Source organism: Gossypium hirsutum, chromosome A09 (genome assembly GCF_007990345.1).
Source record: "Gossypium hirsutum isolate 1008001.06 chromosome A09, Gossypium_hirsutum_v2.1, whole genome shotgun sequence".
Taxonomy (NCBI): domain Eukaryota; kingdom Viridiplantae; phylum Streptophyta; class Magnoliopsida; order Malvales; family Malvaceae; genus Gossypium; species Gossypium hirsutum.
In genome coordinates this window covers 55,295,759-55,311,073 of record NC_053432.1, presented here as the reverse complement: position 1 = coordinate 55,311,073, position 15,315 = coordinate 55,295,759, and the positions used below count along the sequence as shown (strand labels likewise).

At 36.7% G+C, this 15,315-nt stretch overlaps 1 non-coding gene across 1 annotated transcript; it reads right to left on the bottom strand.

Annotated features, from left to right (window-relative positions):
* Window positions 1-6,685: 6,685 nt before the first annotated feature.
* LOC121206815 (small nucleolar RNA R71) lies at window positions 6,686-6,792 on the bottom strand. Its single transcript, XR_005901987.1, has one exon. It is a non-coding gene; the product is annotated as a small nucleolar RNA R71 (small nucleolar RNA).
* Between the last annotated feature and the right edge of the window lie 8,523 nt (window positions 6,793-15,315).

Below are 15,315 nucleotides of genomic sequence, written 5' to 3'. Positions count from 1 at the left end.
TTTGACCGAATTTCCATATTAAAATAATTAGGAGTTTTTTTTTTTAGTTTTAGTTTTAGTGTTCTAATTAAATTAGGAAAACATTTGAAAGGCCTATTTATATGGCTTGGCCAGCCACCCTACATTACATTACAATTACATTGAAAATTTCAGATTTGATTTGAGTGAAAATTCTCTTTGAGTTCTTCAAGGATTTTCTCTTGAGTTTTCTTTAGAAGTTGTTTTAACAATCTTTTTGATTGTGGGGGCCATCTTCAACCTTCTTCTTGCCATTGATATTCTTTGGAGGGGAGATTAGAGCCGTTTGAAGGGAGTTGTGAGATCTTTCGAGATTTCAAGGCTTCTTAGGACTTATCTTTTAATTTCTTACTGTCAATTCTTTCTTTATTTCTACTTGTGCTGAATCATTATCTAATCTATTTTCTGTTCTTATTGTGTTTTCAGCCTTTTTCTATCTTAAGGAATCAGCCCATAAATCCTCAATTTCTAGGGTTTTTCCATACTCTTTTTGGGTGAAATTAGATTGTCGAAATTTGGGGAAAACTATCTGGGTGTTCAATTGGGCAGAATCGCAATCTCTTCTAGGGTTTCAAGATTCCTTATTAACACTTATTTCTATTCTCTATTTGATTCTTTACTGTTTTGGGGATTTTATTTCAGATCTGAAAATTCAAAATCTAATCTTTTAATTTTCTGTTTCGTTTCAGATTTAATTATTTAGGGTTTTCGTAGGAGTTTCTCGTGACTTGGCAACTCGATCTTGGTCCGCGCGCAACCCCGTATCATTTGGTATCAGATTTTGGGCGTTTTGGGTGTTCTTGGTTGATTTCTAAACTGATCTCTATTTTTTAAATTACAAACAGCAGTTTTACCCAGAAAAATTTTCGAAAAAAATTCATTTGAGTCGGTAAATGTTTTCTGATTGATCTGAAATTTTACATACATATTTTTGGCACTGTTATTGAATATACAAAATATTTCCCGCAAAAAAATAAGTCGAAAAAGTCAAAAAATTGAAAAAAGACGAAATCCAATAAAAAATTAAAAAAATATTCAGCGGGTTGAATTTGGTGCCCAAATTTTCCAGATCAAAAATTCAATATTTGAAGACATTCCAGATTTAATTTTGTGATTTTTTGAGATCGGGAACACCTCAAACGAAGTTGTCAAGTTACTCCGCAGTTTTTCGGGTTTTCTGTTTTCAACAATTTTTATTGATTCTTAGCTGTAGGTTTTCATTTGTTTGCTTTTTATTCTCCCTTTACAATATCTAACACCTTCTTGTTTTTTGTGTTAGTAGGATTTAAACGTGTGCCCAATTCTTCCTCGGTGCAACACGAATCAATTGGTGTCTCGTCAGTTTTTGGCATCCTAGTGCACATTAGGATTCTTTGGTAGATCGGTTCATCCACTCTCTAATTGGTTGATATAAACTTTGATAAAGAACTCACAAGATTGAATTCGACCTCATTGAGAATTTGATTTTTTCTTTTTGAGTGATTAACAGTGAGGTTTGATAACTTTTATTTTTGAGTGTTGAGTGTTTTGCAGGTTTTAAAAAAAAATGTCTACAGGTGATAATACTAGTGACATATTTAAAAAATTCCAACAACAGTTGGACGAACAGGCTGCTGCACTTCGAGCGTTGACTGCTACTATCAATGAGGTGCGGTTGAATCAAGAGCCTCAATATCGAGATCAAATTAAAGACGATGTGGATAACCAGCCTCCTGCTCATAGGCGCGCTCCTCAGCGTGTCCCTAGAACTGATTATGATCTTCATGATCGTGGACAACCCTCTTTAGCAAAACCAAAGAGCGAGCAGCAATGAGAACATCTCTTTCATACTCGCTGCCATGTACAAGGTAAGCTTTGTAGAGTTATTATTGATGGTGAAAGTTGCTCGAACGTAGCCAGCACGACGATGGTGGAAAAGCTTTGCTTAACCACTACCAAGCATCCACGACCTTATCAACTACAAGGGCTTAGCAACGAAAGCCAATTTAAGGTCACTCATCAAGTGCGCATCGCCTTTTCTATCGGTAAATATCAAGACGAAGTCGTGTGCGACGTAGTACCTATTTAAGCTTGCCATTTATTGCTAGGAGAACCATGGCAACTGGATCGAAAAGTCACTCACGATGGTCGTACCAATAGGTATTCTTTCAAGCATCAAGGAAAGAAACTTACCTTAGTGCCGCTCACTCCGGAACAAGTCCATGAGGACCAAATCAAACTGAGAAATTCTGTTAAAACAAGTGAGAAAAAAGAAAAAGAGAATGAAAAAGAGCAAAAAGAGATTGAGAGTGAAAAGGAATGTGAAACAGAAAAGAAATTTGAAAAAGAAGTTGAAGAAAGAAGAGAAAATGAGTTAGAAAAAGAAACAAAAGAAAAAGACGAGGAAAGGCTAGTGAGGAATGTTTCCACTAACCAAGATATGAATTTTTCTTGTGTTGCTACTTTTCAGGTTCCTGAAAGATCGAAAGATAACTTTCAACTTCAATACCTCTCAAATGAAAGACGCTTTCATACGATCAACTTAGGCAAAGATGAAATCACACTACATGATCCCGAAGGTAAGCGAGGTAAGGAAATTTTAGAAACCGAGTCCATTGCAGATTTGAAAATTATTGATAAAACTTTTGGTGACTTAGTTCTTAAAAGATCCCCTCATTTTGATCCGATTAATTGTTACTCTTCGATTGTGGTTGATAAAGTCATTACGAAAAGAAGCGTGATTTGTTATTCTCTTGATTTACCTTGTGTAAAATCCTCGAATTTGTCCAAATCTGTTTTGGAGAATAAGGTAACGAAATTTTCCAAATTTGTTTTCAATTTATATTCGTGCCTTAAACAGTTTATGTGGTTGTACATGAAGTTTGAGTTCCATTTGACAAAGGTTAACTCAACAACGGAGATTCGACTACACTATGCCCCCGATGAGCGAAGGTTTGTTTTAAATGAAAAAGGTAAAATCGACCCTTATTCTTCTGCTTATCGAGGTAAGATGCTTGAAACCTTTGAAACACTTTTGTACTCCTCGGATAGTGATAAAGATCGTGTTGATGAACACTTAGATCAAAACGTGCTTGACTGTCCTATTTTATTTGTTGATGATCTATCTGTTTTGATGGTTGATAAAAAGATTCTTGTTTTTGATAATGCATGTGTGAGTGAATCTATAGACCGTCGATTAATGCATGGTATGATTATGCAACTCTGTGAACCATGTGAATCTTTTCAAATACCTACTTGTGACGATTATGTTTACCATTTGATTTATTACTCGCAATTTATTCATGGTTTGTGGGAACAATGTGAGACGACTGAATGCCTTAAAACATGTCCATCTTTGTTTCAAATATTTGACGAGGCAGTGGTGAGTAAATTAGATTGTTTGCATGGTAATCTGAATCTGTCCATTCACATGCGTTATACCTGTTCTATTATGCTTATGATTGGACTACAAGCTTATTTACGTTGCTATTTACTATCTCATGGCTATTCTTCTCAGTGGACTCAATTGCCATTAGTCCCGTTCGATAGAGGAAAGTCGAGTTCATTTGATTTTTCAGATTCGAGGACGAATCTTTTTGAGGAAGGGGGGAATGATACGAGTCACAAAAGCCCAAATTCTTGAAGGCGAGGCCCAATAAGCAAATTCCCAGCCCAATCAAGAAATCCATCCATACTTAGTTGAAAATCAGGCCAAATTGTCAAAGTGGCCCAAGTTGTAAAGTTTTATTTTTATTTATTTATTTATTTATTTACTTAATTTAATTTTTTATGTCAATATTCAGTCCAAGAGTCCTAGATAAAATGACCTTTGACCGAATTTCCATATTAAAATAATTAGGAGTTTTTTTTTAGTTTTAGTTTTAGTGTTCTAATTAAATTAGGAAAACATTTGAAAGGCCTATTTATATGGCTTGGCCAGCCACCCTACATTACATTACAATTACATTGAAAATTTCAGATTTGATTTGAGTGAAAATTCTCTTTGAGTTCTTCAAGGATTTTCTCTTGAGTTTTCTTTAGAAGTTGTTTTAACAATCTTTTTGATTGTGGGGGCCATCTTCAACCTTCTTCTTGCCATTGATATTCTTTGGAGGGGAGATTAGAGCCGTTTGAAGGGAGTTGTGAGATCTTTCGAGATTTCAAGGCTTCTTAGGACTTATCTTTTAATTTCTTACTGTCAATTCTTTCTTTATTTCTACTTGTGCTGAATCATTATCTAATCTATTTTCTGTTCTTATTGTGTTTTCAGCCTTTTTCTATCTTAAGGAATCAGCCCACAAATCCCCAATTTCTAGGGTTTTTCCATACTCTTTTTGGGTGAAATTAGATTGTCGAAATTTGGGGAAAACTATCTGGGTGTTCAATTGGGCAGAATCGCAATCTCTTCTAGGGTTTCAAGATTCCTTATTAACACTTATTTCTATTCTCTATTTGATTCTTTACTGTTTTGGGGATTTTATTTCAGATCTGAAAATTCAAAAATCTAATCTTTTAATTTTCTGTTTCGTTTCAGATCTAATTGTTTAGGGTTTTCGTAGGAGTTTCTCGTGACTTGGCAACTCGATCTTGGTCCGCGCGCAACCCCGTATCAGTGTGTCTCAGCCGTGTGAGGGACACGTGATAGACAGTAATTTATACATATTTGTATCCCATGTTTAACGCATTTTATGGATGATTTCCCATTAGAATTGGTGAATTCGATGCTCCTAATGCTTTAATTTCATATTTTATACTTATGAGAGCATAGGAGAGTGAAATGAACGAGAAACAGGCCAAAAACAGAGAAATTGGGCCAAAGTACGAAATCAACACGGCCTGGACCTCCTCACATCGGCAGACCACATGGCTGTGTCAATTTGGCAGGCTCGAGCAAGTTCCGAAGTAATCGCACACGGGCATGTCCCTGCCAAGCGCAAGTTGAGTCCAATTCGAAAAAGGCTAATTTTGAGGGCTTTTAGGCATTGCAAAGCCTATAAATACACCCTAGAGGAGGAAGAAAGGGAGACACAAAATAGGGAGTAAGGAATTACTCCAAGGAAGCCGATTGATCCATCTCAGAAGCCGGATTCACCATCAAGAATTAAGATCTCTCCTCAATTTCCCCTTAAGGAGTTTTGGGTTTTCTTTATGTTTTGTATTCTTTATTATTCTGAGATGTTCTCTTATTTAGTTATGAACTAAAACCCCTAAATACCTAAGGGGAATGAAACCTAAGACGAATCTTGTTATTATTTTCTGAATTGTATGATAAATATTTAACTTGTTCTTAATTATGTGTTCTTAATTCTTGTTTTGATATCCTAGGATACTGATTCAAGATAAGCTCTTATTCAGAGGATGAATAGACCCTGTCTAAGAGTACATTTGCCATAATTAAGCGGAGTTGTTTGCGCGCCTAAACATAGGGTGACAAGATTTTGCTGGATTAGGGTGAAATCTAATAAAGGGATCCATAGATCGAGTTAATGCAACCCTAGAGTGTTAATTAGAGAAAGGTCTCAATTATTCAATCTAGGGATTAAACGTTATTAGTCTTGAATAGGGATAATAACATAACTTAGGGATCACTACGGAATAAGTTAAATGAATAAATCTTCTGATTCGGAGCAAGAATAACAAGTACAGTCTAGGTAGATTTTTTCTTAGGTATTGTCTTAATTCAATCGATTTTCCTAAAAGAAATTCCCTAATTCTATTCTCTGTGAATTCTTAGTTTAGACAATTAGTTAGTTAAAACAAAAACCTCTTTATTCTTAAGCTAGATAATAAAAAGACAGTCATTACTAGTACTTTTAGTTCCTTTGGGTTCGACAATCCGGTCTTGCTAAAACTATACTATTGTTCGATAGGTACACTTGCCTACATCGCGATAACAGTTAGTTTCAAGAACGATTAAGTATAAATATTTAAAACCTATCACGAAATCACGCAATAAGGTTTTTAGCGCCGTTGCCGGGGAACTAAGATATTAGGGACGCTCAATTTTTATTACTTTAGCCATTTATTTTTCTTCCAATTTAATTTAATTTAATTTATTATTGTTATTATTTATTAATTTACTTTTTTGCTTTCTCTTGGCAGATTTTTATAGTTTATGACTAGAAGAAGCTCGTCAGGACCACTATTTTTTGATCAAGAAATTGATCGCACAGTTCGCAGAAATCAAAGAGAAATAAGGCGAAGCTTAAGATACACAGAGAATGAGCAAGAGGACGATACTCAAACCCCAACCGAAGAGATGACTGAAAACCAAGACAATCAGCTACCTCCTGTAATTGCGGTTAATCAAAATCCTGCTCCACGCACTATGTATGACTATGCTAAACCTTCTTTAACAGGAACTGAATCAAGCATAGTTAGACCTGCTGTAGCTGCAAATACTTTTGAATTAAAACCTAACACTATTCAAATGATACAATAATTTGTTCAGTTTGATGGTTTGCAGGATGAGGATCCCAACGCTCACTTAGCAAACTTCTTAGAACTATGCGATACATTTAAAATTAATGGTGTTTCTGATGATGCCATTCGTCTTCGGTTATTCCCTTTTTCATTGAGAAACAAAGCTAAACAGTGGTTGAACTCATTACCATGAGGGTTAATCACTACTTGGGAACAAATGACCGAAAAATTTCTATTAAAATATTTTTCGTCGGCTAAAACGGCTAAATTACGTAATGATATCTCTTCATTTGTGCAAATGGACTTAGAAACTCTTTACGATGCATGGGAGAGATACAAAGACTTACTGAGAAGGTGCCCTCACCATGGGTTACCGCTTTGGCTACAGATTCAAACGTTCCATAATGGCCTGAATCCTTTGACTCGACACTGCTGGCGAAACCATCAATAATAAAAAACCTGAAGATGCCTATGAGTTTATAGAAGAGATGTCACTGAATAACTATCAGTGGCAAGTCATGAGGACTAAGCCAACTAAAACAGCAGGCGTTTCTAACATCGATTCGGTTACTATGCTGTCAAATCAGGTAGAACTTCTAAATAAAAAGATTGATGGTTTACTTGGTTCTACTCAGGTACATCTAGTAATGAGGTGCGAGACAAATGGAGGAGGAGCATACACAGAGTATCAACCATTCAACCCTAGCATCGAGGAGGAACAAGTCCAAAATATAGGTAACTATAACTTTCGATCCCAAAATAACCCATATAGTAACGCTTACAATGTAGGTTGGAGGAACCACTCCAATTTCTCATGGGGCGGTCAAGAAAATCAAAGACCACAACATCCTCCGAGTTTTCAACAACCACCCTATCAATAGGAAAAGAAGCTAAACCTTGAGGAGATGCTCTCAAAGTTTATATCAGTGTCAGAAACCCGTTTTCAAAACACTGAGACAGCACTTAAAAATCAACAAGCATCGATCTAAGGGCTCAAAACTCAGATAGGCCAGCTTTCCAAACTAATCTCCGAACGACCACAAGGTAGCTTGCCAAGTAATACTGAACCCAACCCAAAGGAACAACTCAACGCAATTAATATTCAAGATGATGAAGGAGTCGTTGAGCCTGAACCAGAACCGAGGCAAGAAACTGTGGTAAGCAAAGGTCAAGGTGAGGTAGGTCATAATAAAAATAAATCAGTGAATGTCGAATATAAACCTCGTGTGCCATACCCCAACGCGACAAGGAAAGACCGCTCAGATGAATAATTTCATAAATTCCTTAAACTCTTAGAAAAGATTACACGTTAACTTACCATTTATTGAAGCTCTATCGCAGATGCCAAACGCAATGAAATTTTTAAAGGAGCTTTTAGCAAATAAGCGGAAGTTGGACGAGGCGTCGCATGTGGAGCTAAACGCGGTGTGCTCAGCTATTCTGCAAAATAAGCTACCGAACAAATTAAAAGATCCAGGGAGTTTTATGATTCCTTGCTTAATTGGTAGTTTAGATGTTAATAATGCATTAGCTGATTTAGGGGCTAGTATCAATGTCATGCCTTACAAAATGTTTAAGCAACTAAGCAACTAGGTCTCGGGAAACCCAAATAGACTAGGATGAGCATTCAATTAGTAGATAAAACTATAAGATCCTCTAGGGGTATTATTGAAGATGTTCTAGTTAAAATAGATAAATTTATATTTCCCGTTGACTTCATTATTCTAGACATAGAGGAGGATAGCAACACTCCTTTAATTTTAGGAAGGCCTTTTTTAGTAACTGCTAAAACAATTATTGATGTTGGCACAGGTGAACTCACACTCCGTATGGGAGACGAAACAATCACCCTTCAAGCTCGTAATTCTGGCAACACATTGGAAATTGAAGGTGATCGTCTAAACCATTCTACTAAAACTGACAATATGGTGCAACCTTCTTTACAGGAAATGAGTCTGAAGGAAGTACATTAGCCATTCTCAAGAAATAGTAGAGGACCTATTCATGAAGATCGAAGGCTACAAATCGATGAGCTAGATGAATGGCAGACGTATAAACTGAGAACACCCAACAAACCGAATCTACGACAGAACGAGCTCAATACCTTTCCAAATCAACTTAAGGTTGGAGATAGAGTCTTATTAGATGCCGCAGATCCCCATATTGTCGCTACCACACCGAATAAAGAAATCCCTCTTATGGTACTCAGCATTTTCCCATTCGGTACGGTCGAGGTAAATCATCCCAAGTTCGGCACTTTTAAGGTAAACAACACCCGTTTAAAACCTTATTTTGATGAGATTGATAGCAGGAATGAGGAGTATAACTCCTCAAACCACTATGATCATTCAACGGAGAGGTAAGTCGAGCTTAGACTATAAATAAATGCTTCTCGGGAGGCAACCTGAGCACTAACTGTATTAACTTCTTTAAAATTTAGTCTTCAACACCTAACTTACTAACAGAGAACTTGAATACAGGCTTTCTACAGAGACACGGCCAAGCACACGGGCGTGCTTAGAGGCGTGTGAAAACAGGGCAAAGATATCCCCAAACACAGGCTACGATAAAACACCACGGTTGTGCGACATGGCTGTGGTCGAGCCTGCCAAAACAACACGGGCATGAGACACACCCGTGTGGAAGAACCGTGGGTAAACCTTTTAAAACAATACGGGCGTTCGACATGCCCGTGTCTAGTACCCGTGGTCGAACCTATTAGATTGACACGGGCTTGGGTCTTTATACATGGGCATGGGAGAAGCGAACAATGCCAGACACGGCCGTTCAACATGGCCGTGTGCACCCATACGCCCAAAGAACACTGGCGTGGACTAAATGTCAGATGCGCCCAAATTCAAAATTCGCGATTCAGCACCAGACGAAGCGGCATAGGAAGGGGTCATCTCTATTGGCCCCTATGCTAATCGGATGGCTCAAAACTTTGGGATCCTCAACATCGCAACCCAAGAATCATCCTTAACCCTCATTGGCCAGATGTCTCCACAAGGCATCTCGAGCATGCTTAGCATGAGAATGATCGAAAAGCGCCGAGGAACCTATCCTCCTCAATATCGTCTTGCCCAATATACCGAGGAGGAGGCCTACGAGGACATTCTTGATGATGTCCCTCCATAGTACGAGGACCCACTGACTCAGTAACCACCACCCTCTCGTTCAGTTCATGCGGCGGTTTCATATGCTGACATCTCTGAGCGCCTCACTCGATTCGAGCAACAGTATTTTCAACGATTTGACAACATTGATGCTACTCTACAGTAATTTGTCAGCACCTCCACATCTCATCACCAGTCCCACCTCGCGAACCATCCAGCGATGAAGATGTTTAAAAACATTTATTTATTATTTTATGTTTTTAAATTTTATTAAAACTACTTTTTATTTTTATTAGATTTTAGAATTTTATTTTTAATTATCAATTTCGGTTATTTCTTTATGAGTAATTATTCTTCCTAATATCCCCTAAAAAGTTTCTGATTTTATTATAGTTATATAGAGCTCTTAAACTTATCATCACATAGGAACTAAAATCTCCACCGGGAAAGGTTCTCTACGACTGCCATGTCTTGATCGACCACGACCATAGCTACCATTAGATATAATATTCTTTTGGCGCAGGACTTATGGACTAATGAACCTCTACCACCGCCGGAGTATCCTCTTCCACTCTTACACCAATTACTCTCCAAAACTCCAGTTCGAAGAATTCATCATATAGGAAGTTTCACTTCTCCCCCTATCTTATTTTTATATTCTAATATTTATCTTTGTACATTGAGGGCAATGTACATCTTAAGTGTAGGGGGTATTTATTTCATTATTAGAAAAATCTCTAAATGACTGTCTTATTCTCTTGAAAAGCTCTCATATCGTATTTAGGATAAACTTTGATTGATTTATGACGTTGATTGATATATTTTGAATTAAAACATAGGCATTTATGCATTGATTGTTTAAACCTCAAGACATTAGAGAATCAAGCATGATAAGTTGATCTTTAAGAATTTAAATTCTTAGGTTGTTTCCCCAAAGTTTAGGTATTGCTTTGAGTTGGAATTCATAAGTTGTAAAACATCAAAAAGCCATAATTTTTATGAGATTTTTGAGCCTTTTGAGCATCTATTAATTTTTTCATGCTCACTTTTATTATTACTTTGAGTGCGTCAGTATTGAACTTTTATTCTAGAACTTGCTTGATTATGCATGTCAAGACTACACCATTTGATTTGATATGTCAAAATGATTAAGACACTTAGGATTAACCCACTCATGCCATGAAAAGCCTACCTCCACGATTAACCCCTAGTAAACCCCCTTGAGCTTAACAAGCCATTTCTTGTATTACCCTTAATATTAACCCTTAGCTCATTATTGTTGAAATCCCTTAAATTAATCCCTATTTTTGTCGAGATTTGAGTTGAATAAATTGCTTAGTTATATCTTGTTCTTAATAGTTAGTTTATGTTATTTAACTTGTTCATAAAAAAAAACAAAAAAAACATGTATACATATTAGTAGTGATCTTCTATTTGTAAGTTTCAGTATTTAAATTCCATAGTCTGAGAAAAGCTTTGTTGTACGCAATTGATGACTAGCTATTTTTCTAGTTAATTAAATTTTTAACTCAATCTCGATTCTAACCTTTTCTTTCAGCTTGTGACCACACCCCCTAACCAAGCCTCATTACAACCCTCTAAAGACCTTTTGATTAATGTATCATCTTAACTTATAATGGTAGAGATTTGATTTTCATGCAAGCCTATAGTAATGACTTTCAATTATTGACTATTGAGTGCTTCATTTATTGTCCTTAAACACCTCAAGTGATTTGCGTGAATCTTTAGTGAGGATATGAAACTCTGTGATATTCTGAATCAAAAGTAATTACTTAGATGATGGGAGACACCTATGTTTGCATAATTAAATACTCAACTTGGAATGTTTGAAACTTTTATGTTCTTTTAGTTTAATTCTCAATGTATGATTACCTATGGATTATTTTGAGATATTATCGATAGAAATTATAAGTTGAGAAGAATTTATTTTGATTATGAGTTGAGAATTTTGCCTTGAGGAAAAGAAAATGCTTAAGTGTGGGGGTATTTGATAAACCATAATTTATAAATATTTTTACCCCATGTTTAACGCATTTTATGGTTGATTTCTCATTAGAATTGGTGAATTCGATGATCCTTATGCTTTAATTTCATGTTTTATACTTAGGAGAGCATAGGAGAGCAAAAGGAACGAAAAACGGGCCAAAAACAGAGAAATTGGGCCAAAGTATGAAATCAACACGGCCTGGACCTCCTCACACAGGTAGACCACACGACCGTGTCAATTTGGCAGGCTCGAGCACAACCTGAAGTAATCTCATACGAGCGTGTCATACGAGCGTGTCCCTGCCGAACCCAAGTTGAGTCCAATTCAAAAAAGGCTAATTTTGAGGGCTCTTAGGCATTCCAAAGCCTATAAATACACCCTAGAGGAGGAAGAAAGGGAGACATAGAATAGGGAGTAAGGAATTACTCCAAGGAAGCCAATTGATCCATCTCAGAAGCTGGATTCACCATAAGACTGAAGATCTCTCCTCAATTTCCCCTTCAGGAGTTTTGGGTTTTCTTTATATTTTGTATTCTTTATTATTTTGAGATGTTCTCTTATTTAGTTATGAACTAAAACCCCTAAATACCTAAGGGGAATGAAACCTAAGACGAATCTTGTTATTATTTTCTGAATTGTATGATAAATATTTAACTTGTTCTTAAATATGTGTTCTTAATTCTTGTTTTGATATCTTAGGATACTGATTCAAGATAAGCTCTTATTCAAAGGAGGAATAGACCCTGTCTAAGAGTACATTTGCCATAATTAAGCGGAGTTGTTTGCGCGCCTAGACATAGGGTGACAAAATTTTTCCAGATTAGGGTGAAACCTAATAAGGGGATCCATAGATCGAGTTAATGCAACCCTAGAGTGTTAATTAGAGAAAGGTCTCAATTATTCAATCTAGGGATTAAACGTTATTAGTCTTGAATAGGGATAATAACATAACTTAGGGATCTCTACGGAACAAGTTAAATGAATAAATCTTCTGATTCGGAGCAAGAATAACAAGTATAGTCTAGGTAGATTTTTTCTTAGGTATTGTCTTAATTCAATCGATTTTCCTAAAAGAAATTCCCCAATTCTATTCTCTGTGAATTCTTAGTTTAGACAATTAGTTAGTTAAAACAAAAACCTCTTTATTCTTAAGCTAGATAATAAAAAGACAGTCATTACTAGTACTTTTAGTTCCTTTGGGTTTGACAATCCGGTCTTGGTAAAACTATACTACTGTTCGATAGGTACACTTGCCTACATCGCGATAATAGTTAGTTTCAAGAACGATTAATTATAAATATTTAAAACCTATCACGAAATCATGCTATCAACATGGCATCAAGCACGTGCGTGTTTCCCGACCATGTGAAGTCTGCACCTATTTATGAAAATCAAATTAACAACACGGCCTCGCACACGAGCATGTGACTTGGCTGTGTGTCTTCAATTTGTTCATGCTTTGCAAAACAAAGAGTTACACGGGTTAGGGACACAGACGTGTGTGACCATACGGCCTGCCCACACGGGCGTGTCCCAAACCACACAGACGTGTGACCCCTGTTTATGGAAAAAATTTTCTAAGTTTCGTAAAAAATTTTTGAGTTATCGGTTTAGTCTCGTAGGCTCGTACTAGGGACTTTATGATTGAATATAAATGGTTTTAATTTAGATGCAAATTTATGAATCGATTTGTATATTTTCTTGTGATGTAAGTTCGGTAATGCCTCGTACCCTGTTCCAACGCTAAATACGGGTAAGGGGTGTTACATGTAGTGGTATCAGAGTTATGGTTTAGTCAATTTTCACACTAACGTAGCGTGTGCCGGAGTCTTGCTATACATGCCATATATAAATTGTGATAGTGTGACCACTCTTGACAATTTAAATTGTGCTTTCATATAGTAAATGGATCCCGACCGAGAAGTAGCTGATGATGTTGAAAGTAATGCGCCAGCTCCCGCTTAAGGGACAGCGTCATCTGAAAGTAGACCAGTAACGGTTAGTCAGGGAAAAGAAGCTAAGAAAGTCTTCTTTCAAAGGATGAATGAGTGGTTTGCTGAGTTTGTTCGAATAAATTCGACTGCCCAACATCCTCTACCCCTACCTAACCCTCAACGGGTTCCCGTAACTCCTCAAGGTGTGGAATTTATTAAACTGAACAAGCCTCCAGTTGATAAGATTCAAAAGCAAGGGGTTGAAGAATTTAGAGCCAATGTTGATGATGACCCCGAGAGAGTAGAGTTTTGGCTTGAGAACTCTATTAGGGTATTTGATGAGCTTTATTGCACACTAGATGGGTGCTTAAAATGTGCTATATCACTTCTGAGAGACTCGACGTATCAGTGGTAGAATACTCTTGTATTCGTAATACCGAGAGAAAGAGTTACCTGGGAATTCTTTCAAGATGAGTTCAGAAAGAAATATATCAGCCAATGGTTCATTGATTAGAAATGCAAAGAGTTTTTAGAGTTGAAACAGGGCCGTATGTTTGTGACTGAATATGAACGAGAGTTTGTTAGGCTCAGTAACTATGCTTGAGAATGTGTTTCCACGGAGGCTATCATGTGCAAGAGATTCAAAGATGGGTTGAATGAAGATATCAGACTGATAGTTGGGATTTTAGAGTTGAAAGAATTTGTTGTGCTAGTCGATCGAGCTTGCAAAGTCGAAGAATTGAGGAAAAAAAAGAGAAAAGCTGAGCTTGAGACTAGAGATTTGAGAAAAAAACCGCTGAATAAGTCATTTCAATCTTCGTCAAAGAAATCGAGGGATTTGTATACTCGTTCTAATGCTTCAGTTGGGTATCCCAATAGAGATTGTGGGAAGCAATATTCGAGTTCTAAGGACCAAACTAAGTCAATAGTGAGTATTGGTAATGCTAGGTCTAAGAGACCTGAATGTCAACACTATGGTAGATGACATCCCGATGAATATAGGATGAATAACCAGGCTTGCTTTAAATGTAGCTCCTTAGATCACTTCATTCGAGATTACCCTGAAATGGCTGAGAAACGTTTTCAGAATGCAATATCGAGCAAGACTGCCACTAAAGGAAGGCCACCGAGAAGTACGAGAAGTAGGAACAGTAGCAGAGGTGTAACGAAAGATTTAACTACGAGGTCAGAGATTAGAGCACTTGCTAGAACTTACGTTGTTCGCGCTCACGAAGATGCGTCATCCCCTGATGTTATCATTGGTACATTTTCTCTCTATGATACTAATGCAGTTGCATTGATTGATCTTGTATCGACTCATTCTTATATTTGCATGAATTTGGTATCTAGTAAGAATTTTCCTATTGTAACTATTGAGTATGTGATTAAAGTGTCAAACCCCTTAGGCAAATATATTCTAGTTGATAAAGTTAGCAAGAATTGTCCTTTAATGATTTGGGGTTACTGTTTTTTGACTGACTTAATGCTTTTACCATTTGATGAGTTCGATATAATTCTTGGAATGGATTGGTTGATTCTACATGATGTCGTAGTGAATTGTAGACGAAATATTATTGAATTGAAATGTCAAAATAATGAAATTCTTTGGATTGAATCGAATAGGTCGGGTGAGTTGCCTATTATGATTTCGTCGATGTCGACTCAGAGGTATGTAAGAAAATGGTGCGAAGCTTATCTTGCGTATGTACTAAATACGAAAGTGTCTAAATTAAAGATTGAATCTGTGTCGGTAGTTTGTGAATATCCGGATGTGTTCCCAGAAAAGTTATCTGGATTACAATCGATCAGAGAGGTTGAGTTTACTATTGATTTGGTA